Consider the following 21,858-nt stretch of genomic DNA (forward strand, 5'->3'; position numbering starts at 1 on the left):
AAGGTAAAGGCAGCTTCTTGGAGTATGGTTAACAAACCACTGGAAGCATTCAAGATAAAATACATTCAGGGGAAGGATTTTAGTCTGTGAGGCCTGACAACTCTTGGAAATGTTGACATTTGTAAAATATTTTGAGTAAGCTGCGGAGATATTGCATTTACTCAACCTGCATAATGAATAACTGTTCTTGAACTGAGACTTTGTGTAACTTTAAACTTTAAAATTTAAAACTGAATAAAACTACAACCAACTCTGCAGCTGTCAATCTATTTAGTGTCTTTGAGCTCATATTTTACCATCTGGTTGCGTCTCAGCGGCTCAGTGACTCTTTGTCATCGACACAATCAAAGGGTTGTTACTGAGTTAGGCATAAAAAACTATATGATATATAAAATTATATGGAGCCTTTTTACTCAATCCATTAACCTTCTTCCAACCACCCAACTGGAAAAGCCACCAATTACTGCAGCAGCTGGAGGCTGAATCCCAGGAGCTGACGGCATTCCTCTGAACACCACCACCGAAGGACCCCACTGAGTCTGATGCTGGGCAGGCTCACACGTTTCTCAATAAACCTCATGTTCCTCAACTCAAAGTTTGTCTGAATCTGAACTGTGTTAAGCAAGAACAATACTGTCATGTGACCCAAAGGATAATTTGTATAGATAAGGGATGGATGGAATAAAATTACTGTAACTGCCTCACCTCATCAGTCTGTTTAACCCTTGGGCTTTCACTATAATAATAGTCTTAGAGGTAGACGTGTTTCACATGCAATTAATAAAAAACATGATCAGTGAAGCAAGGAAGCATTCAAATCCACTCTTGAGCTAAATCAAAATATCCATTTTAATTTTAACACATAAAATTGATATCTATAAGAAATAAGTCAAGAACAGTGGCAAGGTAAACAGTATTTATCCCTTCTCCAGTAATATGTAGCATATCCGGTTTGTTTGGTTCAAGTTCATTTTATACATGGAAGTTGTTATAATTGCTAAGTCTATAATGCTGCAGTTTCATTTCTCTATTATGTATTTCAAGAATTACAATATATGCATAACATAAAAAAGAAGATTTTTTGTATAGTGACTACTTTTCTTCATTTTCTTAAACCATTTTTCAATTATTATCAATAATAATAATAATAATAATAATAATAATAATAATAATAATAACTAGGGCTACGTTGTAGCACTAACGGGGCCCGAGCACAGGCAGTTTGAAGCCTGTTGCGGTTAGTGGAGAGAGCGATCATTGAACAAGTGCACGTCTCCATGTTGCATGCGTTTTGCGCACTGCGCCAAGGACAAACGCTTCACTTCCTGTGTCCGTCACGTTTTGTCCAACACTGGCAACTCCTCTTCGTCCCTCATCCTCTTCTTGGGGAATGAACACTGGTTGAGTTGGAGGGGGCAGCTTCTGACTTTTTGTTGCCTCTCACAAGGTCCGTCCTTTTCTGAGGCTCATGTTTGTCGTCTTTGTCGAGGGGTTCCCATCCCTGTGGGATTGTGTCTCTTTCTCATCCTCATCCTGATTGGGCCCGTTTGCCCACTTGTGCCTTTTCGAATGGCCGCCAGTCGCTCACTCCTTCTGACCTTTGCTTGGGAGTCTTCTGGTCTGTGATGTGGATAAGAAAATAATTTAATTCTTGATCTTAAAGCAGTGATTTGACATTTCTAAAAATGCACATTCTAAACTGCACTTGGCTGCAGATCCATAGTTAATGAGAGTTTTATCATTCTTCCTATTAAACTCTGAGCAAAAAACAAGAATATTTACCAAAATGTTGAACTGTTCTTCTACAATATAAAATGATCAAGACAGGAAGATATTTCAAAGACTCACATGGTGCCACGCTTTGCATTCATTTTTGAATGCTTCTCATCTGTCATCCCAGCAGGGCTGCGCTCCTTGGCTGGGCTGGCAGTGCGGCTGGAGGCGTCCTCTTTCAGGGACATTTGAAGGACCACCTGGTCTCCATGTCCTCCATCGTCAGAGCTTGGATCCTGACAGATGTCCATCAGATCCTTACATGACTTCACACTGGAAGACAAATGAAACTGCTGAGCCAAACACCTTAATCACCTTATATCTCAGATATTTTGTACCCATGTCTATCAGCACAGACTTACACAGACCATCTAAGCACAAACTTACTAGAGGCTGTTTCTGAATGAACCCTGAAGGTGGCTCATCGTGATAAATGGATGCTGGAGAATTCTGCTGGGGGTAATTCTTCTTAACTGACTCATCATCAGCATCTGAGTCATTAGGTCCAAAAAGCACTGCAGGTCACAGTGTTCAGCTTGGACGTCTTCTACCCAGAGCGGATGAGTCCCCTTTAACAAGATGAGGAAAACCAACATTGTTACATGTCCTCGTGTTTGGATTATGAAAACGTTGTGCTGTTATAAATTCATCCAGGCTGTTGATCACAAACGAGAATTGAAACTATTGACTGAAATGAAGAATTGTTTCATTGAGATAGTTTGCAGTGGATGGCACAGGGGAAAGAAACACAGACTGAAGGAAAGACACCATAATTAGTGAGCTAGTGGAGCCAGCTAAGTGGTTGTAAACTACTTTCTTACCATAAATCTGGCTTCCATCCAGCGTCTTGGCCAGAACGCATGAGGTAGGAAGTTTCCTTCATGCTCTGGATCTCTAATTGCAAACGCAAATTGCCTCATCTGTGGAGAAAACACAACATTGTGAGAGTTAGTTAACTTCAAGTTTACATTGTTGATCATGTACATCAGGTGCACTTCTATTACTGAGACATATGGATGAAGTGTCTCTGATTTGTCTCATTAGTAAAATAGTAGAAATCAGTGAACTTCTACTGGAAACCCTCTCACTATAATAATCAAGTGTGTGGATTTAAAAATACACAAACATCACGGCAGAACTGTACGTGTTTGTTGTGATTTAAGTGCAGATACTGACCAATTCATTCTCATTAGAGGCTGGGAACAGTGGTCTGCCCGTAGACAGCTCAGCAGCAATACAGCCGAGAGACCATACATCGATGGCCCCGCTGAAAGGCTCTTTATACAGAACCTCAGGAGATCTTAGGATAAGAAACACAAACATATTACTGAGGTTTTAAAATGTACTAAACTCCTTGTTACTGTCAATATGTTACTGTCCGTTTCTGAGACATAAACCTGACATGCCAGCGTACAGGACTTGTCTAATTAATTACAGCAAACACAGCTGTCCCAGGTATACAGATGTGCTGTCAGTTACCTACCTGTACCACAAAGGCTGGAGGAGATCACCGATCTGTTCCTCAGGATCATCGAAGGCTAAACCAAAGTCAATGACTTTAACTTTGAGTGGCTTCCTGACATGATCCACCAACATGATGTTATCTGGCTTCAAATCTGCATGGATGATCCCTGCGCTGTTCAGAAATTCCAAGGATGTAGCCAGCTGAAATCATGAAAAACATAATAATAATCATGAGCTACAGAGTTATTTCCTCAACAACAACCATAACAGACACATTTTAGCGACCAAGTTTACCCTTCACCCTACAAAGCAGTTAGTGTAAGAGCTTGAGTTTAAAAAACAAACCTGCTGTAGAATGGGGCGGATCTGCTTCAGCTGAAGGTGTTGACCCGGGCTGATCTGCTTGAATTTCTGCAGATCCATATCCAGGTGCTCAAACACAAGACAGTAATGTCCCTTGTAGGTGAATGACTCGTTGAATCTGACGATGTTGAACCTGTCTGAGTGGAGCGCCTTCATGGTTTGAAGGGTGACCTCCTCTTCCTTGGCGCAGTCAATGTTTTCCATGCTTTTGATCATTTTTAAAGCCACCGTTTCATCGGTGGTCACATTCCTGCATTGGATGACCACTCCATAGACGCCATTGCCCAGGATTGTCTGTGCCTGGTACTGTGTAGTGGGGGAGGGGATCAGGTCTCCTACACTGATTTCTAACTCACTGTTTTGAGACATGGTGACAGAATAGTTCTCCTGTTGATTTTTGTTCATGTGACTGAAGTGATGAAGCTGTGTGTGCCTATATACCTTTCACACGGCCTATATACCTCTCACACGGCTTTGATGTCTAATTAGAATAAAACCACACAATCAACTTCATGCCTTTGTAGTGATTTATTTTCTTTTATGTGAATTTTCTTTCTTCTTTTCGTCACAATTCTTTTATTTTAATCTTTGTCAACCATCGTGATTTAAACAGTAGATGGCGCTAATGCACCTTGATGTCGGTTGCCACCCGCAAATAGACCACAAGGGTGGGCGAAGTGAAACACTGCTCAGCGAAATGACACATAAACACCGGCTGAAATACTAAAACTGCCTTAATGGTAGTTCTCACTCCTGTATGTTTTTTACTGGAACATATTTTTTAAGCTAATACACCCACACACATACAATCTTATCTCAGAAAATGTCTGTTAATCAATATGTGATTTTGTGTGTGTACAAATTTGTAGGTCTTTTCCAGTATAAACATTGACCTTGTCAGGACCAGTAGACCTGACGGGACCAAAGCTCAGTCCTGATGAGGCCAAACTTCATTTCTGTGTTCCTGGTTAAGGTTAAAGATCAGATGTGGATTGTTGTCAGGTTAAGGTAGAAGGATTACGTTAGGCTGTCCATTATGAATGGAAGTCAAGGTAAAGTCTGAAGCATAGCTCTGTGTGTGTGTGTGTGTGCATGTCTATCTAGTTATAATGGCCCATCTTGGTTCAATTCATCATTGTGGGGCGGTTTTGCCTGGTCCTCACAGTCAATGGGTTGTTTGAGGGTTAAGACTTGATTTTAGAGTTAGAGGTAGATTTGGGCTATAAGTAGATTCAGGTTAGGTATTTAGTTGCAATGGTAAAGGTTAGAGAATGAATCATGTCAATGCGTGTCCTCAGAAGTCTAGAGACGAGCACGTACTCAAGAAATGTTCTCCGCAATAAAAAAAAGGGATCAGTTTGCCTACTGTCTTTATTTGACCTTGATTTAATGTTGGGTTCATTATGAGTAGCTGTTAGCTTGAAGAGTTTAAGAATCACGCATTTGTTCATGCTGTTGATTTCTTGCCATGTCTATTTTTATAATTGAAAGCTGGAACCTGAAAGTGCACATGAAAATTAAACAGAAAAACAAGGCCCATTCAATAGATGAGCTTAAGGCTTAGGTTGTAACTGATTAAAAACTAAGCACATTCAATATAAAAAAAATAATCTCATTTCCCACACATCAGACAAATTATCACATAGCCAAATTCTTTTGATATCAGTAAGAGGCAAAAAAACTTCCTAACGTTATATTAAATACCCCAGATCCACACAAATGTAACGGGTTCTTTGAGACATGCCTGACCCCACACTATTTCATGGCTATCAGTTGAGGTTTTGCATAATCCCTACAAACTGACTTAAGTAACCTACTTAAGTTAAAATGAGTCTTGTTTACATTTTTGCAATCACATTGCATTTTATCATTGATTTTTGGCACAATGAAGACTTCCAATCACTGACCAGCTCTGTAGTTGAGTCAATTATACTTTAAAACACAATTTCCATATTTTTCCAAAAAAAACAACATCAATATTTCGTTTTGAGTATTTTATTGCAACAATGTTGAAAACACATTTGCCAAGAGATATTAAATTGTCTGCAGGTCAAACTCCGGTCGCCATAATACCACAGAATCTGAAAAAGAGGCAGCTTTGTTTTAATATCCAGAACAATAAAGTCTATTTGATATCATCACGACTCAGATATTGTACTCTAGCAGGCTTGTACTTACCTTTAGAGTAAAACATCAGGCTGTCTGAGGGCCAGAGGACATTACATCTGCTTTCTGTGGAAAGAAACAAGTCTTTTAAAATAAAACCAGGTATCAAGTAACAAAACATTTGTTTTAGACCACAACCTCAGAGAAATATGGAACGGTAAGGTATAATCAAGAGATATCATTTGGCAGAATCTTGTCATCACAGGTAGTGGTCCATTTAAGCAGATTTTCATGTCAATATTTTCTATCAAACCAACATTGGCACTTTGTCATAGACTTTGAAATACTTACCAAGGTCAGCCCAAGAGATGCAGCCTTTTCCTGGAGAAGAGACAGAAATACCCTTATTACAAGTCAGTGATTGGTCTATTAAGCTTCAAGTTTGCAGGTTACTCAGCAACAATGTTGTCCACATTACAAGTTCAGGTCAGACATTTGTTAAAGACATCACTGAACCAGCAAAAGCCATTTTGCAATTCTCTGAATTCTCACCTCAGTCAGACTACAGGGATCATGAGGTTCACTAAAACCAACCAAGTTCCCAACTAATGAACCAGAGCTGCTTGCTCAGACCCAGATGAGGTGGAGTTCAACCAGCAAATGGAGCTGGTGTCAGTTGTAAATGAATTTACTCCAATTCATGCATTTTCCAATTTGACTTTTATTTCCACTCAACATACGTTTACATTATGAATAGGTATCCCAATTAAATCCTGCAGTTCTAGCCTAACTACAAACCTTTTATTTGATATAAAGTGAAAAAAGCCAACTAGCAGTTTCAGTCTTGACAACTACCTGCTGATAGCTAAAGGGCATGTTTGTGTCCAGCTCCACTTGTCATCTGGGACTGAGGTTCTACAGTTTTTATTTTCATACTCACATTGTTTGTGTGACATCTTCTGCACCCAACTGCCCAAGATCCCATTAGATCTGTAAAGTAAAACCAGCTTCAATTATGATGATTGCAGAAACTAGCAATTTTATCTCTTGCAACAAGTATCAGATCAGAAACATGACATATTTCCTCAACTGGATCAGCGACCTGATTCACATTCATCACGCCTGAACATTAGCAACATTTGATTTGAATGTGAGATGTACCAACAAGGCTGGAAGTTTAGTGAGGGAGAAGTCACATGTCTGAGGAGAACAGAGGGGACGTTAGTATGCATAATAAGCTGTTTGGGCTAGAGGACAATTACAGGTGACACATCAGCTAGGAGCGAAAGACAAATAGATCTTCTTCATTGTTAAATCTGCTGAACTATGGTATCATCATTGTGTCAAACTTCATTTAAGGATAAAACTTCAGTCTCACTCACCATAGCATTCTGTAGCCAGAGAGGTTTCTGAAAATAAACAAGAAATTCAATTAAAACCAAATCCCATTTGAGGAGACATTGGAGGTCATAGAAGCCGACACATCAGATAGGAGCGAAAGACAATAGTTCTTCTTCATTGATTAACTGTGCTGAACTATGGGATCATCATTGTATCAGACCAGTTTCAAAACTAAACCGGTAAAATCTTAAACTCACCAGTAGCTCATACTAGAGCGTTCAGACCAGATGCACAAACACGAGACCATCTGCAAGACAAACACCAGAAGTTGAGAAAACAAAAAAACCTGCAAACATACAAGCTTTTCCTAAACCAGCACTGCATCAGAAAACAGTTCTCTTTCACCCTTTATCAGAGAGATTCCCATTGTTTAACAATAATCATCATTAACAGTTTGTTTTGGGGCAAATATGTCAAGATAAAAGTCTAGTTCGTTACCTTATTGAATGTCGTGAACGAAGAGTGAATTCAGTCAGTGTGATCACACCTGCAGAAACAAGACATATATACGTGAGCCATGAAAGAATCTCAGGACGTCAGACACGGCCTCATCAGTGCCTCAGATAATAAAACATGGTGGTTGCTGGTATCATCATCGTTTGATCAAGAGTAGCAAATAAATGTCATCAGCAGCACAGGGATCACGTGCAGACCGATGCTTCTCTGGAGGTGTGGTCAGAGTGGAGCCAAGACTGCACTTTGAGTTTTCAGATGTGGCTCTAAAATCAAATACTTGTAAATTAAGAGATTTAAGAGTTATTAAACTGGTTCAGATTGAATGGATCCTGTTAATAAAAGGATGCGAGTTATACAATACAATTGTCAGACTTAAGACCAACAACTGAGGCCTCGTCTTTGAGTCTGGTGAAATGTTCAATAGCTAAATAAAGATTTGCAAACACCTCAAGAGAAACAGAAGCCATCGACATTTAGAAAACGTGAGCTTTACCTCATCATCCCCAGCTTCTTCACACCTCTGCATCATACTCCAACCTGCGGATACAAGCGCATGTTGGCATTGTCCACGTGACACCGAGAGCATGGTGCACAGCGGAAACGGAAGTCTCCGTCTAAAGCTGCTCAGAAATCACTTCTGTCCACTACTCTTATAATTGAAATCATCAGCGACTTCCACTTTGGATTAGTAGAGTTTAAAAAGTACAATTACCAGGGATGCATTTGATCCAACGCCTGGAAACACCCGTTTGAGCCTGAAGAAAGAAGGGCACGTTAGTAACATCTTGAGTAACTGGAACTAATCTTTATTTATCACAACTGATTCAAACTCAGAGAGACGTTTCAGAAACTACTGTCCATCTAACCTAATAGCTTTTACTTACCACGTGCTGTTCACCTTCATTTCGAGTCGATGTCGCTGACGAGTCTGCAAAAAGATGGGAAAACAGATTAAGCACGAAACTGATTGAAATAGATGCAGCCATCTTCTGACTGAAAACATGTCCACACCCTAAAGTCTGGCAGCGCAGGAGCTCTGCAGTGAAAACGGCCTCTTGGTGTCTCAGTGTCCCACGCGGTCAGAAAGTTGGCGTTTCCTCACAGTAGTCAGATGTCCCTACCAACATTTGTTTCATCACACTGCGATGAGACGAGGCCGAGCCGAGCTGAGCTCAACCCGCGCTAAGCAACACGTGGCCGAGGCCTGCTGCGGCTAACCAGGCTAACTGTGCTAGCATCAGCGCCTCACAGGTCAAACCCGTCAGTGCACAGAGCGCGGGCTCAGCAGAGGAAGTTACTGAATACACATCGGCCATCCGCCCTCAGTTCATAAAACACATGAAACAACACTGCGCAAAACCCATGACACAAATAACGAAAACGACACCGGAAATGTTTCCTGGGGACCCAAAAAGTGATGAACCTGCCTGTAGTTCGGTGCTGTGTGTTATTGAAGTGTGCTACTCGTCAGTGGTGATGGAACTTCACAAAGAATCACAAACATTATTTGATAACAACTAGAAGTAGGGCTACGTTGTAGCACTAACGGCCGAGCACAGGCAATTTGAAGCCTGTTGCGGTTGGTGGAGAGAGCGATCATTGAACAAGTGCATCGCCCATCGCATGCGTTTGGCGCACTGCGGCAAGGACAAACGCTTCACTTCCTCGTCCGTCACGTGATGACGATCCTTGCCTGCTAATTGCTCATTACGGTCCACGCTATCAAATACCACATCACACTGTGAAAATTGTATGTAAATCGAATGATAGTTGTAAAACAAAGCTTACTTCCTGTTGCCAGTAGGTGGCGCCATCACTATTATTACATACATACTAATATATCTGTTGAAGAAGGGCAACTGATGTAGCATGAGCAATTTTGTGTCAATTGGACAATGTTACAACAACTTAATTATCACACTGATCAGTAGGTGGCGCAATGACCCTGCACTAATATTAATATATGGAGCTGTGCAGGTCTGGATTGTGATTATAGGTCAGCATTTGGGGTCCGGTAGGATAATGCAGAGGGATTGACAAAGTACTTCCTGTTTCATGGTGAATCAGTAGGTGGCGCTATGACACTGAGGAAATATTGACACATAGAGCTGTTCAGGCTTGATCTCTGATCATGAGACCGAAGTTTGGCAGTGATAGGACAATGCACACTGTAGTTATGACAACATCGTCTCCTTTGGCGAAGGATGATCCTCCGCCGCACCTCAATGTTTACACGGTTTGAGGAAATGTCACAATTCTGACCATGATCCAATGACTTGACTGAACTCATTTGAGCTGTATATTGTAAAGCAGCCAGGAGCAGTGCATCAAAGTATGAAACATGTCACTTCCTGTTGCCAGCAGGTGGCGCTGTGATTTTAAGTCATGATTTCTGTGTAGATGTCATCAGGCACGGGACTCTTGTCTTACATGTCTAGTTTTGACTCGATTGGACCAAATATATCTGAGATACAGAACCTTGTGTTTTGATGGCGTGTAATCAAACTTTGAGGCAACGCCACGGTCACACCGTGACGAAAAATCGATCTTTGAGTTAGTTTTATCTCCATCTTGTTTAGATGACACTCATCTCAATTTGAAGTTGATCTGATGAAAGCCCTGGGACAAGTACTTCAAAGTAAAAATGTGAAAATGTGGAAAATGCACTAAAGTCAAAATGGCGGGCTTCCTGTTTGGTCTAGCATATCTATCCAAGAGACTTATTTGTTTGTTATGAAAAGACACATGTCCCCATCGATTTTTGTACATGTTGGCCAATCATGGTGCCGGGCTGCCCTTAGGGGCGCTAGTCAGTTATTTTGCCACGCCCATTCCTTAAGGTGGCGCAAGGTTTTGGTCATCGATTAAAAGAGCAGATAAAACACAAATTAATATCTTGACAGTCCAGTTCGCTCTCCTTATTCAAGATTCAAGATTCAAGATTCAAGAGTTTATTGTCATATGCACAACGATAACATTAAGCAGTCGCTTGCAATGAAATGCTTGGGTCACAGGCTCTCTTATAACAATGCTCAATCAAAATTTAAAATTTAAAATAAAATATATATATCTAAAATATATATATACACCTAAAGAAAAAAAGAAAACAATAGTGCAAGTGTGTGCAATAGTGCAAATATGCAATGTGCAAATATGCTAAGGTGCAGAGTTATGACAGATTGGAGGAGTTTAAAAGTCTTATGGCCTGGGGGATGAAACTGTCTCTGAGTCTGGTGGTGCGGGCCCGGATGCTGCGGTACCGTCGGCCAGACGGCAGCAGGCAGAACAGTTTATGGCTGGGGTGAAAGGGATCTTTAATGATCCGGTTGGCCTTCTTCCTACACCGCTGGGTGTAGAGGTCCTCCATGGATGGTAGCTCCGTCCTGGTGATGTGCTGGGCAGACTTCACCACCCTCTGTAGAGCCTTACGGTTCAGGGCGGTGCAGCTGCCGTACCAGGCGGTGATGCAGCCAGTCAGGATGCTCTCTATGGTGCACCTGTAGAAGTTGCAGAGAATCCTGGCATCCATGTTGAGCCTCCGCAGCCTGGAGGAAGAGAAGAGCCGCTGTCTGGCCGTCTTCCTGATGGAGTCTGTGTGGTTGGTCCAGGTCAGGTCATCACTGATGTGGACCCCGAGGAACCTGAAGCTGCTGACTCGCAGACTAGTCCAGTCTTTAGAACGGGCAAGTTCTACCTTCCTTCTCTCCATGAGCAGGTTTTGTCCAACACTGGCACCTCCTCTTCGTCCCTCATCCTCTTCTTGGGGAATGAACACTGGTTGAGTTGGAGGGGGCAGCTTCTGACTTTTTGTTGCCTCTCACAAGGTCCGTCCTTTTCTGAGGCTCATGTTTGTCGTCTTTGTCGAGGGGTTCCCATCCCTGTGGGATTGTGTCTCTTTCGCATCCTCATCCTGATTGGGCCCGTTTGCCCACTTGTGCCTTTTCGAATGGCCGCCAGTCGCTCACTCCTTCTGACCTTTGCTTGGGAGTCTTCTGGTCTGTGATGTGGATAAGAAAATAATTTAATTCTTGATCTTAAAGCAGTGATTTGACATTTCTAAAAATGCACATTCTAAACTGCACTTGGCTGCAGATCCATAGTTAATGAGAGTTTTATCATTCTTCCCATTAAACTCTGAGCAAAAAACAAGAATATTTACCAAAATGTTGAACTGTTCTTCTACAATATAAAATGATCAAGACAGGAAGATATTTCAAAGACTCACATGGTGCCACGCTTTGCATTCATTTTTGAATGCTTCTCATCTGTCATCCCAGCAGGGCTGCGCTCCTTGGCTGGGCTGGCAGTGCGGCTGGAGGCGTCCTCTTTCAGGGACATTTGAAGGACCACCTGGTCTCCATGTCCTCCATCGTCAGAGCTTGGATCCTGACAGATGTCCATCAGATCCTTACATGACTTCACACTGGAAGACAAATGAAACTGCTGAGCCAAACACCTTAATCACCTTATATCTCAGATATTTTTTACCCATGTCTATCAGCACAGACTTACACAGACCATCTAAGCACAAACTTACTAGAGGCTGTTTCTGAATGAACCCTGAAGGTGGCTCATCGTGATGAATGGATGCTGGAGAATTCTGCTGGGGGTAATTCTTCTTAACTGACTCATCATCAGCATCTGAGTCATTAGGTCCAAAAAGCACTGCAGGTCACAGTGTTCAGCTTGGACGTCTTCTACCCAGAGCGGATGAGTCCCCTTTAACAAGATGAGGAAAACCAACATTGTTACATGTCCTCGTGTTTGGATTATGAAAACGTTGTGCTGTTATAAATTCATCCAGGCTGTTGATCACAAACGAGAATTGAAACTATTGACTGAAATGAAGAATTGTTTCATTGAGATAGTTTGCAGTGGATGGCACAGGGGAAAGAAACACAGACTGAAGGAAAGACACCATAATTAGTGAGCTAGTGGAGCCAGCTAAGTGGTTGTAAACTACTTTCTTACCATAAATCTGCCTTCCATCCAGCGTCTTGGCCAGAACGCATGAGGTAGGAAGTTTCCTTCATGCTCTGGATCTCTAATTGCAAACGCAAATTGCCTCATCTGTGGAGAAAACACAACATTGTGAGAGTTAGTTAACTTCAAGTTTACATTGTTGATCATGTACATCAGGTGCACTTCTATTACTGAGACATATGGATGAAGTGTCTCTGATTTGTCTCATTAGTAAAATAGTAGAAATCAGTGAACTTCTACTGGAAACCCTCTCACTATAATAATCAAGTGTGTGGATTTAAAATACACAAACATCACGGCAGAACTGTACGTGTTTGTTGTGATTTAAGTGCAGATACTGACCAATTCATTCTCATTAGAGGCTGGGAACAGTGGTCTGCCCGTAGACAGCTCAGCAGCAATACAGCCGAGAGACCATACATCGATGGCCCCGCTGAAAGGCTCTTTATACAGAACCTCAGGAGATCTTAGGATAAGAAACACAAACATATTACTGAGGTTTTAAAATGTACTAAACTCCTTGTTACTGTCAATATGTTACTGTCCGTTTCTGAGACATAAACCTGACATGCCAGCGTACAGGACTTGTCTAATTAATTACAGCAAACACAGCTGTCCCAGGTATACAGATGTGCTGTCAGTTACCTACCTGTACCACAAAGGCTGGAGGAGATCACCGATCTGTTCCTCAGGATCATCGAAGGCTAAACCAAAGTCAATGACTTTAACTTTGAGTGGCTTCCTGACATGATCCACCAACATGATGTTATCTGGCTTCAAATCTGCATGGATGATCCCTGCGCTGTTCAGAAATTCCAAGGATGTAGCCAGCTGAAATCATGAAAAACATAATAATAATCATGAGCTACAGAGTTATTTCCTCAACAACAACCATAACAGACACATTTTAGCAACCAAGTTTACCCTTCACCCTACAAAGCAGTTAGTGTAAGAGCTTGAGTTTAAAAAACAAACCTGCTGTAGAATGGGGCGGATCTGCTTCAGCTGAAGGTGTTGACCCGGGCTGATCTGCTTGAATTTCTGCAGATCCATATCCAGGTGCTCAAACACAAGACAGTAATGTCCCTTGTAGGTGAATGACTCGTTGAATCTGACGATGTTGAACCTGTCTGAGTGGAGCGCCTTCATGGTTTGAAGGGTGACCTCCTCTTCCTTGGCGCAGTCAATGTTTTCCATGCTTTTGATCATTTTTAAAGCCACCGTTTCATCGGTGGTCACATTCCTGCATTGGATGACCACTCCATAGACGCCATTGCCCAGGATTGTCTGTGCCTGGTACTGTGTAGTGGGGGAGGGGATCAGGTCTCCTACACTGATTTCTAACTCACTGTTTTGAGACATGGTGACAGAATAGTTCTCCTGTTGATTTTTGTTCATGTGACTGAAGTGATGAAGCTGTGTGTGCCTATATACCTTTCACACGGCCTATATACCTCTCACACGGCTTTGATGTCTAATTAGAATAAAACCACACAATCAACTTCATGCCTTTGTAGTGATTTATTTTCTTTTATGTGAATTTTCTTTCTTCTTTTCGTCACAATTCTTTTATTTTAATCTTTGTCAACCATCGTGATTTAAACAGTAGATGGCGCTAATGCACCTTGATGTCGGTTGCCACCCGCAAATAGACCACAAGGGTGGGCGAAGTGAAACACTGCTCAGCGAAATGACACATAAACACCGGCTGAAATACTAAAACTGCCTTAATGGTAGTTCTCACTCCTGTATGTTTTTTACTGGAACATATTTTTTAAGCTAATACACCCACACACATACAATCTTATCTCAGAAAATGTCTGTTAATCAATATGTGATTTTGTGTGTGTACAAATTTGTAGGTCTTTTCCAGTATAAACATTGACCTTGTCAGGACCAGTAGACCTGACGGGAACAAAGCTCAGTCCTGATGAGGCCAAACTTCATTTCTGTGTTCCTGGTTAAGGTTAAAGATCAGATGTGGATTGTTGTCAGGTTAAGGTAGAAGGATTACGTTAGGCTGTCCATTATGAATGGAAGTCAAGGTAAAGTCTGAAGCATAGCTCTGTGTGTGTGTGTGTGTGTGTGCATGTCTATCTAGTTATAATGGCCCATCTTGGTTCAATTCATCATTGTGGGGCGGGTTTTGCCTGGTCCTCACAGTCAATGGGTTGTTTGAGGGTTAAGACTTGATTTTAGAGTTAGAGGTAGATTTGGGCTATAATCAATCAATCAATCAAATTTTATTTGTATAGCCCATATTCACAAATCACAATTTGTCTCATAGGGCTTTAACATGGTGTGACATCCTCTGCCCTTAACCCTCAACAAGAGTAAGGAAAAACTACTAAAAACCCTTTTAACAGGGAAAAAAGAACGTAGAAACCTCAGAGAGAGCCACATGTGAGGGATCCCTCTCCCAGGACGGACAGAAGTGCAATGGATGTCAAGTGTAAAGGAGAACATCAAGATAAAGGTTTTAGCAGCATTGATTAGGGTAAACATTTTGAAGTATAACTGAAGGTCAGTGATTTGGTGGATTAATGTCATTATTGGTCAAGTGTCTGAGGAGAAATACTATGTATCGAGCAGTCCTGCTGCAATCATAGTCCATGGTCAGCAGCCAGCAAGATCATGATCCACCATCAAGATCGGATGCCACTATAGTCCACAGTTATTGTCCACTGCCGCCATTAGGATCCATCATCAGCTGCCACCTCGGTCGTGGTCCACTACCAGTATCTGATGCCAACACGATAAAGGATCTGCCTTTGTTATCACGATCAGCCAGCACGATGCAGAATCCGCCATACTGGATCCACCATTACGACCTCTGATACGTGATCCACAGATCCTAATCCATGATGTGGCCACAGCCGCGGCCCTGGGTCTGCGGACAATAAGGCAAAGGACACTCGGGAAGAAGTCAAGTCAGTGACATGTATTGATGGGATATGAATTAATTTGATGTGATAAAGATTGAGAAGAGGAAGGAGAAGCTGGAAAGAGAAGCTCCGTGTGTCATGTGTCCCCGACCTTCTAAACCTATAGCAGTTTAACTAAGAGCAGGTCTAGGACAAGCCTGGACCAGCTCTAACTATAAGCGTTATCAAAAGGAAGGTTTTAAGCCTACTCTTAAACGTACAGATGGTGTCTGCCTCCCGAACTGAAAGTGGGAGATGATTCCACAGGAGAGGAGCTTGATAGCTGAAAGCTCTGGCTCCTACTCTACTTTTAGAGACTTTAGGGACGACAAGTAAGCCTGAATTCTGGGAGCGCAGTGCTCTAGTGGGTTGATAAGGTACTAACAGCTCTTTAAGATATAATGGTGCCATATTGTTAAGGGCCTTGAAGGTGAGGAGGAGAATTTTAAATTCTATTCTAGATTTAACTGAAGCCAGTGTAGCGAAGCTAATACTGAGAAATGTGCTCTTTTCTTGGTTCTTGTCAGGACACGTGCTGCGGCATTTTGGACAAGCTGCAGAGTCTTTAACGACTTACTGCTGGAGCCTGATAATAAGGAATTACAATAATCCAGTCTGGATGTAACAAAGGCGTGGATTAGTTTTTCTGCATCCTTTGAGAAAGGACATGTCTGATTTTGGAGATATTACGCAAGTGAAAAAGGCTGTCCTAGAAATTTGTTTTAAGTGAGAATTAAAGGATAAATCAGGATCGAAGATCACTCCCAAGTTCCTGACTGTTTCATTGGAAGCAAGGGCAATGTCGTTTAGCGCAGCTATATCGTTAGATAATGTATCTCTAAGGTGTTTAGGGCCAAGTATTAGAACCTCTGTTTTATCTGAGTTTAATAAGAGAAAATTAGGGTCATCCAGGTTTTTATGTCCTTGAGACATGCTTGGAGTTTAGTTATTTGATTACTTTGTTCAGGTTTTATTGACAAGTATAACTGGGTGTCATCCGCATAGCAGTGGAAATTTACCGAGTGTGTCCTGATAATGTTTCCAAGTGGAAGCATATATAATGAGAATAAAATTGGGCCGAGCACAGAGCCTTGTGGAACACCATGGTTAACTTTGGTGCGCACAGATGACTCATCATTAATTTGCACGAATTGGGAGCGGTCTGAAAAATAGGATTTAAACCATTTTAGGCGGTTCCTTTAATGCTAATTAACTGTTCTAGTCTCTGTAATAAAATATTATGGTCAATTGTGTCAAATGCTGCACTAAGATCTAACAGAACGAGGACAGACACAAATCCCTGATCTGAAGCTATTAGAAGATCATTAGTGACTTTTGCCAAGGCTGTCTCTGTGCTGTGATTGGCTCTAAACCCTGACTGAAAGTCTTCATATATATTATTTTCTGGAGAAACTCACACAGCTGATTGGCTACAACTTTTTCTAGGATTTTAGACAGGAAAGGGAGATTAGATATCGGACGATAATTGGCTAAAACCTCTGGGTCTAAGGGGTGTTTTTGAGGAGGGTTTGATTACAGCTATTTTAAAAGACTGTGGTACATATCCTGATGATAATGACAGATGTATTGTGTTCAGTAATGAACTGTCAATTAGGGGCAGAATTTCTTTAAGTAATTTTGTAGAAATGGGGTCTGAGATATAAGTAGATTCAGGTTAGGTATTTAGTTGCAATGGTAAAGGTTAGAGAATGAATCATGTCAATGCGTGTCCTCAGAAGTCTAGAGACGAGCACGTACTCAAGAAATGTTCTCCGCAATAAAAAAAGGATCAGTTTGCCTACTGTCTTTATTTGACCTTGATTTAATGTTGGGTTCATTATGAGTAGCTGTTAGCTTGAAGAGTTTAAGAATCACGCATTTGTTCATGCTGTTGATTTCTTGCCATGTCTATTTTATAATTGAAAGCTGGAACCTGAAAGTGCACATGAAAATTAAACAGAAAAACAAGGCCCATTCAATAGATGAGCTTAAGGCTTAGGTTGTAACTGCTTAAAAACTAAGCACATTCAATATAAAAAAAATAATCTCATTTCCCACACATCAGACAAATTACCCCATAGCCAAATTCTTTTGAGATCAGTAAGAGGCAAAAAAACTTCCTAACGTTATATCAAATACCCCAGATCCACACAAATGTAACGGGTTCTTTGAGACATGCCTGACCCCACACTATTTCATGGCTATCAGTTGAGGTTTTGCATAATCCCTACAAACTGACTTAAGTAACCTACTTAAGTTAAAATGAGTCTTGTTTACATTTTTGCAATCACATTGCATTTTATCATTGATTTCTGGCACAATGAAGACTTCCAATCACTGACCAGCTCTGTAGTTGAGTCAATTATACTTTAAAACACAATTTCCATATTTTTCCCAAAAACAACATCAATATTTCGTTTTGAGTATTTTATTGCAACAATGTTGAAAACACATTTGCCAAGAGATATTAAATTGTCTGCAGGTCAAACTCCGGTCGCCATAATACCACAGAATCTGAAAAAGAGGCAGCTTTGTTTTAATATCCAGAACAATAAAGTCTATTTGATATCATCACGACTCAGATATTGTACTCTAGCAGGCTTGTACTTACCTTTAGAGTAAAACATCAGGCTGTCTGAGGGCCAGAGGACATTACATCTGCTTTCTGTGGAAAGAAACAAGTCTTTTAAAATAAAACCAGGTATCAAGTAACAAAACATTTGTTTTAGACCACAACCTCAGAGAAATATGGAACGGTAAGGTATAATCAAGAGATATCATTTGGCAGAATCTTGTCATCACAGGTAGTGGTCCATTTAAGCAGATTTTCAAGTCAATATTTTCTATCAAACCAACATTGGCACTTTGTCATAGACTTTGAAATACTTACCAAGGTCAGCCCAAGAGATGCAGCCTTTTCCTGGAGAAGAGACAGAAATACCCTTATTACAAGTCAGTGATTGGTCTATTAAGCTTCAAGTTTGCAGGTTACTCAGCAACAATGTTGTCCACATTACAAGTTCAGGTCAGACATTTGTTAAAGACATCACTGAACCAGCAAAAGCCATTTTGCAATTCTCTGAATTCTCACCTCAGTCAACCTCGTCTTGGCCGTTCAGTCGGATCTCAGAGAGCGATCAGAACCTGCAGACGACAGAACAGCATAAGATGAGTATGCACAACATACATGGGGTGAAGCTTTCTACGTTGACCAAATCAGATAGAGCTAATATAACAAGACTCCATGGTTTCAAGTCAGTCGTCATCTAGTCATCACAAGGTCAGACTACAGGGATCATGAGGTTCACTAAAACCAACCAAGTTCCCAACTAATGAACCAGAGCTGCTTGCTCAGACCCAGATGAGGTGGAGTTCAACCAGCAAATGGAGCTGGTGTCAGTTGTAAATGAATTTACTCCAATTCATGCATTTTCCAATTTGACTTTTATTTCCACTCAACATAAGTTTACATTATGAATAGGTATCCCAATTAAATCCTGCAGTTCTAGCCTAACTACATACCTTTTATTTGATATAAAGTGAAAAAAGCCAACTAGCAGTTTCAGTCTTGACAACTACCTGCTGATAGCTAAAGGGCATGTTTGTGTCCAGCTCCACTTGTCATCTGGGACTGAGGTTCTACAGTTTTTATTTTCATACTCACATTGTTTGTGTGACATCTTCTGCACCCAACTGCCCAAGATCCCATTAGATCTGTAAAGTAAAAACAGCTTCAATTATGATGATTGCAGAAACTAGCAATTTTATCTCTTGCAACAAGTATCAGATCAGAAACATGACATATTTCCTCAACTGGATCAGCGACCTGATTCACATTCATCACGCCTGAACATTAGCAACATTTGATTTGAATGTGAGACGTACCAACAAGGCTGGAAGTTTAGTCCGGAGAAGTCACATGTCTGAGGAGAACAGAGGGGATGTTAGTATGCATAATAAGCTGTTTGGGCTAGAGGACAATTACAGGTGACACATCAGCTAGGAGCGAAAGACAAATAGATCTTCTTCATTGTTAAATCTGCTGAAGTATGGTATCATCATTGTGTCAAACTTCATTTAAGGATAAAACTTCAGTCTCACTCACCATAGCATTCTGTAGCCAGAGAGGTTTCTGAAAATAAACAAGAAATTCAATTAAAACCAAATCCCGTTTGAGGAGACATTGGAGGTCATAGAAGCCGACACATCAGATAGGAGCGAAAGACAATAGTTCTTCTTCATTGATTAACTGTGCTGAACTATGGGATCATCATTGTATCAGACTAGTTTCAAAACTAAACCGGTAAAATCTTAAACTCACCAGTAGCTCATACTAGAGCGTTCAGACCAGATGCACAAACACGAGACCATCTGCAAGACAAACACCAGAAGTTGAGAAAACAAAAAAACCTGCAAACATACAAGCTTTTCCTAAACCAGCACTGCATCAGAAAACAGTTCTCTTTCACCCTTTATCAGAGAGATTCCCATTGTTTAACAATAATCATCATGAACAGTTTGTTTTGGGGCAAATATGTCAAGATAAAAGTCTAGTTCGTTACCTTATTGAATGTCGTGAACGAAGAGTGAATTCAGTCAGTGTGATCACACCTGCAGAAACAAGACATATACGTGAGCCATGAAAGAATCTCAGGACGTCAGACACGGCCTCATCAGTGCCTCAGATAATAAAACATGGTGGTTGCTGGTATCATCATCGTTTGATCAAGAGTAGCAAATAAATGTCATCAGCAGCACAGGGATCACGTGCAGACCGATGCTTCTCTGGAGGTGTGGTCAGAGTGGAGCCAAGACTGCACTTTGAGTTTTCAGATGTGGCTCTAAAATCAAATACTTGTAAATTAAGAGATTTGAGAGTTATTAAACTGGTTCAGATTTAATGGATCCTGTTAATAAAAGGATGCAAGTTATAAAATACAATTGTCAGACTTAAGACCAACAACTGAGGCCTCGTCTTTGAGCCTGGTGAAATGTTCAATAGCTAAATAAAGATTTGCAAACACCTCAAGAGAAACAGAAGCCATCGACATTTAGAAAACGTGAGCTTTACCTCATCATCCCCAGCTTCTTCACACCTCTGCATCATACTCCAACCTGCGGATACAAGCGCATGTTGGTATTGTCCACGTGACACAGAGAGCATGGTGCACAGCGGAAACGGAAGTCTCCGTCTAAAGCTGCTCAGAAATCACTTCTGTCCACTTGTCTTATAATTGAAATCATCAGCGACTTCCATTTTGGATTAGTAGAGTTTAAAAAGTACAATTACCAGGGATGCATTTGATGAGTCCAAACGCCTGGAAACACCCGTTTGAGCCTGAGGAAAGAAGGGCACGTTAGTTGAAGGGGTCCGGGACGCCATCTTGAGTAACTGGAACTAATCTTTATTTATCACTACTGATTCAAACTCAGTGAGAAGTTTCAGAAACTACTGTCCATCTAACCTAATAGCTTTTACTTACCACGTGCTGTTCACCTTCATTTTGAGTCGATGTCGCTGACGAGTCTGCAAAAAGATGGGAAAACAGATTAAGCACGAAACTGATTGAAATAGATGCAGCCATCTTCTGACTGAAAACATGTCCACACCCTAAAGTCTGGCAGCGCAGGAGCTCTGCAGTGAAAACGGCCTCTTTGTGTCTCAGTGTCCCACGCGGTCAGAAAGTTGGCGTTCCTCACAGCAGTCAGATGTCCCTACCAACATTTGTTTCATCACACTGCGATGAGACGAGGCCGAGCCGAGCTGAGCTGAGCTGATCTCAACCCGCGCTAAGCAACACGTGGTCGAGGCCTGCTGCGGCTAACCAGGCTAGCATCAGCGCCTCACAGGTCAAACCCGTCAGTGCACAGAGCGGGTCAGCAGAGGAAGTTACATGAATACACATCAGAGTGAGACATTAAAAGCTAAAAGACAAAGTGACGACACGCAGCACAGAGACACGTGGTGGAGGAGACACACCTGTTGCACAGAGAGAGAGCTGGAGAATGAGACTGAGCTGCTTTTGCCCTTTTCTCAAACATAGAAAACAGCCCTTAACTACCCGCCCTCACGGATTTACTGAAATGAAATGCGCATATTCGCAGGAAGGCAACTCGACTGACTGGTTCTGTTTTGAGAGTAGATCTCAAACAGCCTGGTTCGAAGTAAAAGTCCCATTCTGATTATATAGTGTTGTACAGTTGGCGAGAGAGCTCAACGCACTGCAAATTAACAAAACACATGCAAAAACAACTCATCAATTTGCGACACGTGGGCTGCAAAATAAAGTCCCAAAGCACGCAAATACAGAAAGCGCCAGAAATAGCAACGACACCGAAATGTTTCCTGGGGACCCAAAAAGTGATGAACCTGCCTGTAGTTCGGTGC

The 21,858-nt window shown here is 41.4% G+C and overlaps 3 long non-coding RNA genes and 16 other non-coding genes across 21 annotated transcripts; all 19 read right to left on the reverse strand.

Moving 5' to 3' along the window:
* Window positions 1-5,579: 5,579 nt before the first annotated feature.
* Window positions 5,580-19,377, reverse strand: LOC118123749. 2 transcript variants are annotated; one of them, XR_007034913.1, is made up of 6 exons: window positions 19,356-19,377; window positions 19,135-19,184; window positions 18,562-18,614; window positions 6,058-6,258; window positions 5,779-5,832; window positions 5,580-5,681 (listed from the first exon to the last, which is right to left on the reverse strand). It is a non-coding gene; the product is annotated as an uncharacterized LOC118123749 (long non-coding RNA). The 2 variants fall into 2 exon arrangements; XR_007034912.1 differs by lacking the exons at window positions 5,580-5,681; window positions 5,779-5,832; window positions 6,058-6,258 and adding exons at window positions 17,883-17,984; window positions 18,082-18,135; window positions 18,361-18,390.
* On the reverse strand, window positions 5,902-5,974 carry LOC124854991. The gene has a single exon (XR_007034922.1). It is a non-coding gene; the product is annotated as a small nucleolar RNA SNORD47 (small nucleolar RNA).
* Window positions 6,156-6,222, reverse strand: LOC124854994. The gene has a single exon (XR_007034925.1). It is a non-coding gene; the product is annotated as a small nucleolar RNA SNORD78 (small nucleolar RNA).
* Window positions 6,891-8,855, reverse strand: LOC124854982. Of its 2 annotated transcripts, XR_007034911.1 has the most exons (8): window positions 8,575-8,855; window positions 8,448-8,491; window positions 8,276-8,318; window positions 8,057-8,100; window positions 7,546-7,594; window positions 7,305-7,354; window positions 7,089-7,115; window positions 6,891-6,906 (listed from the first exon to the last, which is right to left on the reverse strand). It is a non-coding gene; the product is annotated as an uncharacterized LOC124854982 (long non-coding RNA). The 2 variants fall into 2 exon arrangements; XR_007034910.1 differs by having other exon boundaries at window positions 8,448-8,855.
* LOC118124124 lies at window positions 6,971-7,053 on the reverse strand. The gene has a single exon (XR_004698684.2). It is a non-coding gene; the product is annotated as a small nucleolar RNA snR60/Z15/Z230/Z193/J17 (small nucleolar RNA).
* On the reverse strand, window positions 7,183-7,265 carry LOC118124127. The gene has a single exon (XR_004698688.1). It is a non-coding gene; the product is annotated as a small nucleolar RNA snR60/Z15/Z230/Z193/J17 (small nucleolar RNA).
* On the reverse strand, window positions 7,424-7,502 carry LOC118124107. The gene has a single exon (XR_004698668.1). It is a non-coding gene; the product is annotated as a small nucleolar RNA SNORD79 (small nucleolar RNA).
* Window positions 7,663-7,742, reverse strand: LOC118124103. Its single transcript, XR_004698665.1, has one exon. It is a non-coding gene; the product is annotated as a small nucleolar RNA SNORD24 (small nucleolar RNA).
* LOC124854995 lies at window positions 8,169-8,237 on the reverse strand. Its single transcript, XR_007034926.1, has one exon. It is a non-coding gene; the product is annotated as a small nucleolar RNA SNORD75 (small nucleolar RNA).
* Window positions 8,634-8,713, reverse strand: LOC118124119. The gene has a single exon (XR_004698680.1). It is a non-coding gene; the product is annotated as a small nucleolar RNA SNORD74 (small nucleolar RNA).
* On the reverse strand, window positions 18,205-18,277 carry LOC118124116. The gene has a single exon (XR_004698677.1). It is a non-coding gene; the product is annotated as a small nucleolar RNA SNORD47 (small nucleolar RNA).
* Window positions 18,459-18,525, reverse strand: LOC118124136. The gene has a single exon (XR_004698696.1). It is a non-coding gene; the product is annotated as a small nucleolar RNA SNORD78 (small nucleolar RNA).
* LOC124854981 lies at window positions 19,376-21,546 on the reverse strand. The gene is made up of 8 exons (XR_007034909.1): window positions 21,451-21,546; window positions 20,954-20,997; window positions 20,761-20,808; window positions 20,542-20,585; window positions 20,033-20,081; window positions 19,792-19,841; window positions 19,576-19,602; window positions 19,376-19,393 (listed from the first exon to the last, which is right to left on the reverse strand). It is a non-coding gene; the product is annotated as an uncharacterized LOC124854981 (long non-coding RNA).
* Window positions 19,458-19,540, reverse strand: LOC118124121. Its single transcript, XR_004698682.2, has one exon. It is a non-coding gene; the product is annotated as a small nucleolar RNA snR60/Z15/Z230/Z193/J17 (small nucleolar RNA).
* Window positions 19,670-19,752, reverse strand: LOC124854993. The gene has a single exon (XR_007034924.1). It is a non-coding gene; the product is annotated as a small nucleolar RNA snR60/Z15/Z230/Z193/J17 (small nucleolar RNA).
* Window positions 19,911-19,989, reverse strand: LOC124854990. Its single transcript, XR_007034921.1, has one exon. It is a non-coding gene; the product is annotated as a small nucleolar RNA SNORD79 (small nucleolar RNA).
* On the reverse strand, window positions 20,148-20,227 carry LOC124854996. The gene has a single exon (XR_007034927.1). It is a non-coding gene; the product is annotated as a small nucleolar RNA SNORD24 (small nucleolar RNA).
* On the reverse strand, window positions 20,654-20,722 carry LOC118124146. Its single transcript, XR_004698706.2, has one exon. It is a non-coding gene; the product is annotated as a small nucleolar RNA SNORD75 (small nucleolar RNA).
* On the reverse strand, window positions 21,140-21,218 carry LOC124854992. The gene has a single exon (XR_007034923.1). It is a non-coding gene; the product is annotated as a small nucleolar RNA SNORD74 (small nucleolar RNA).
* Window positions 21,547-21,858: the final 312 nt, after the last annotated feature.

Source organism: Hippoglossus stenolepis, chromosome 16, assembly GCF_022539355.2.
Source record: "Hippoglossus stenolepis isolate QCI-W04-F060 chromosome 16, HSTE1.2, whole genome shotgun sequence".
NCBI classification, from domain to species: domain Eukaryota; kingdom Metazoa; phylum Chordata; class Actinopteri; order Pleuronectiformes; family Pleuronectidae; genus Hippoglossus; species Hippoglossus stenolepis.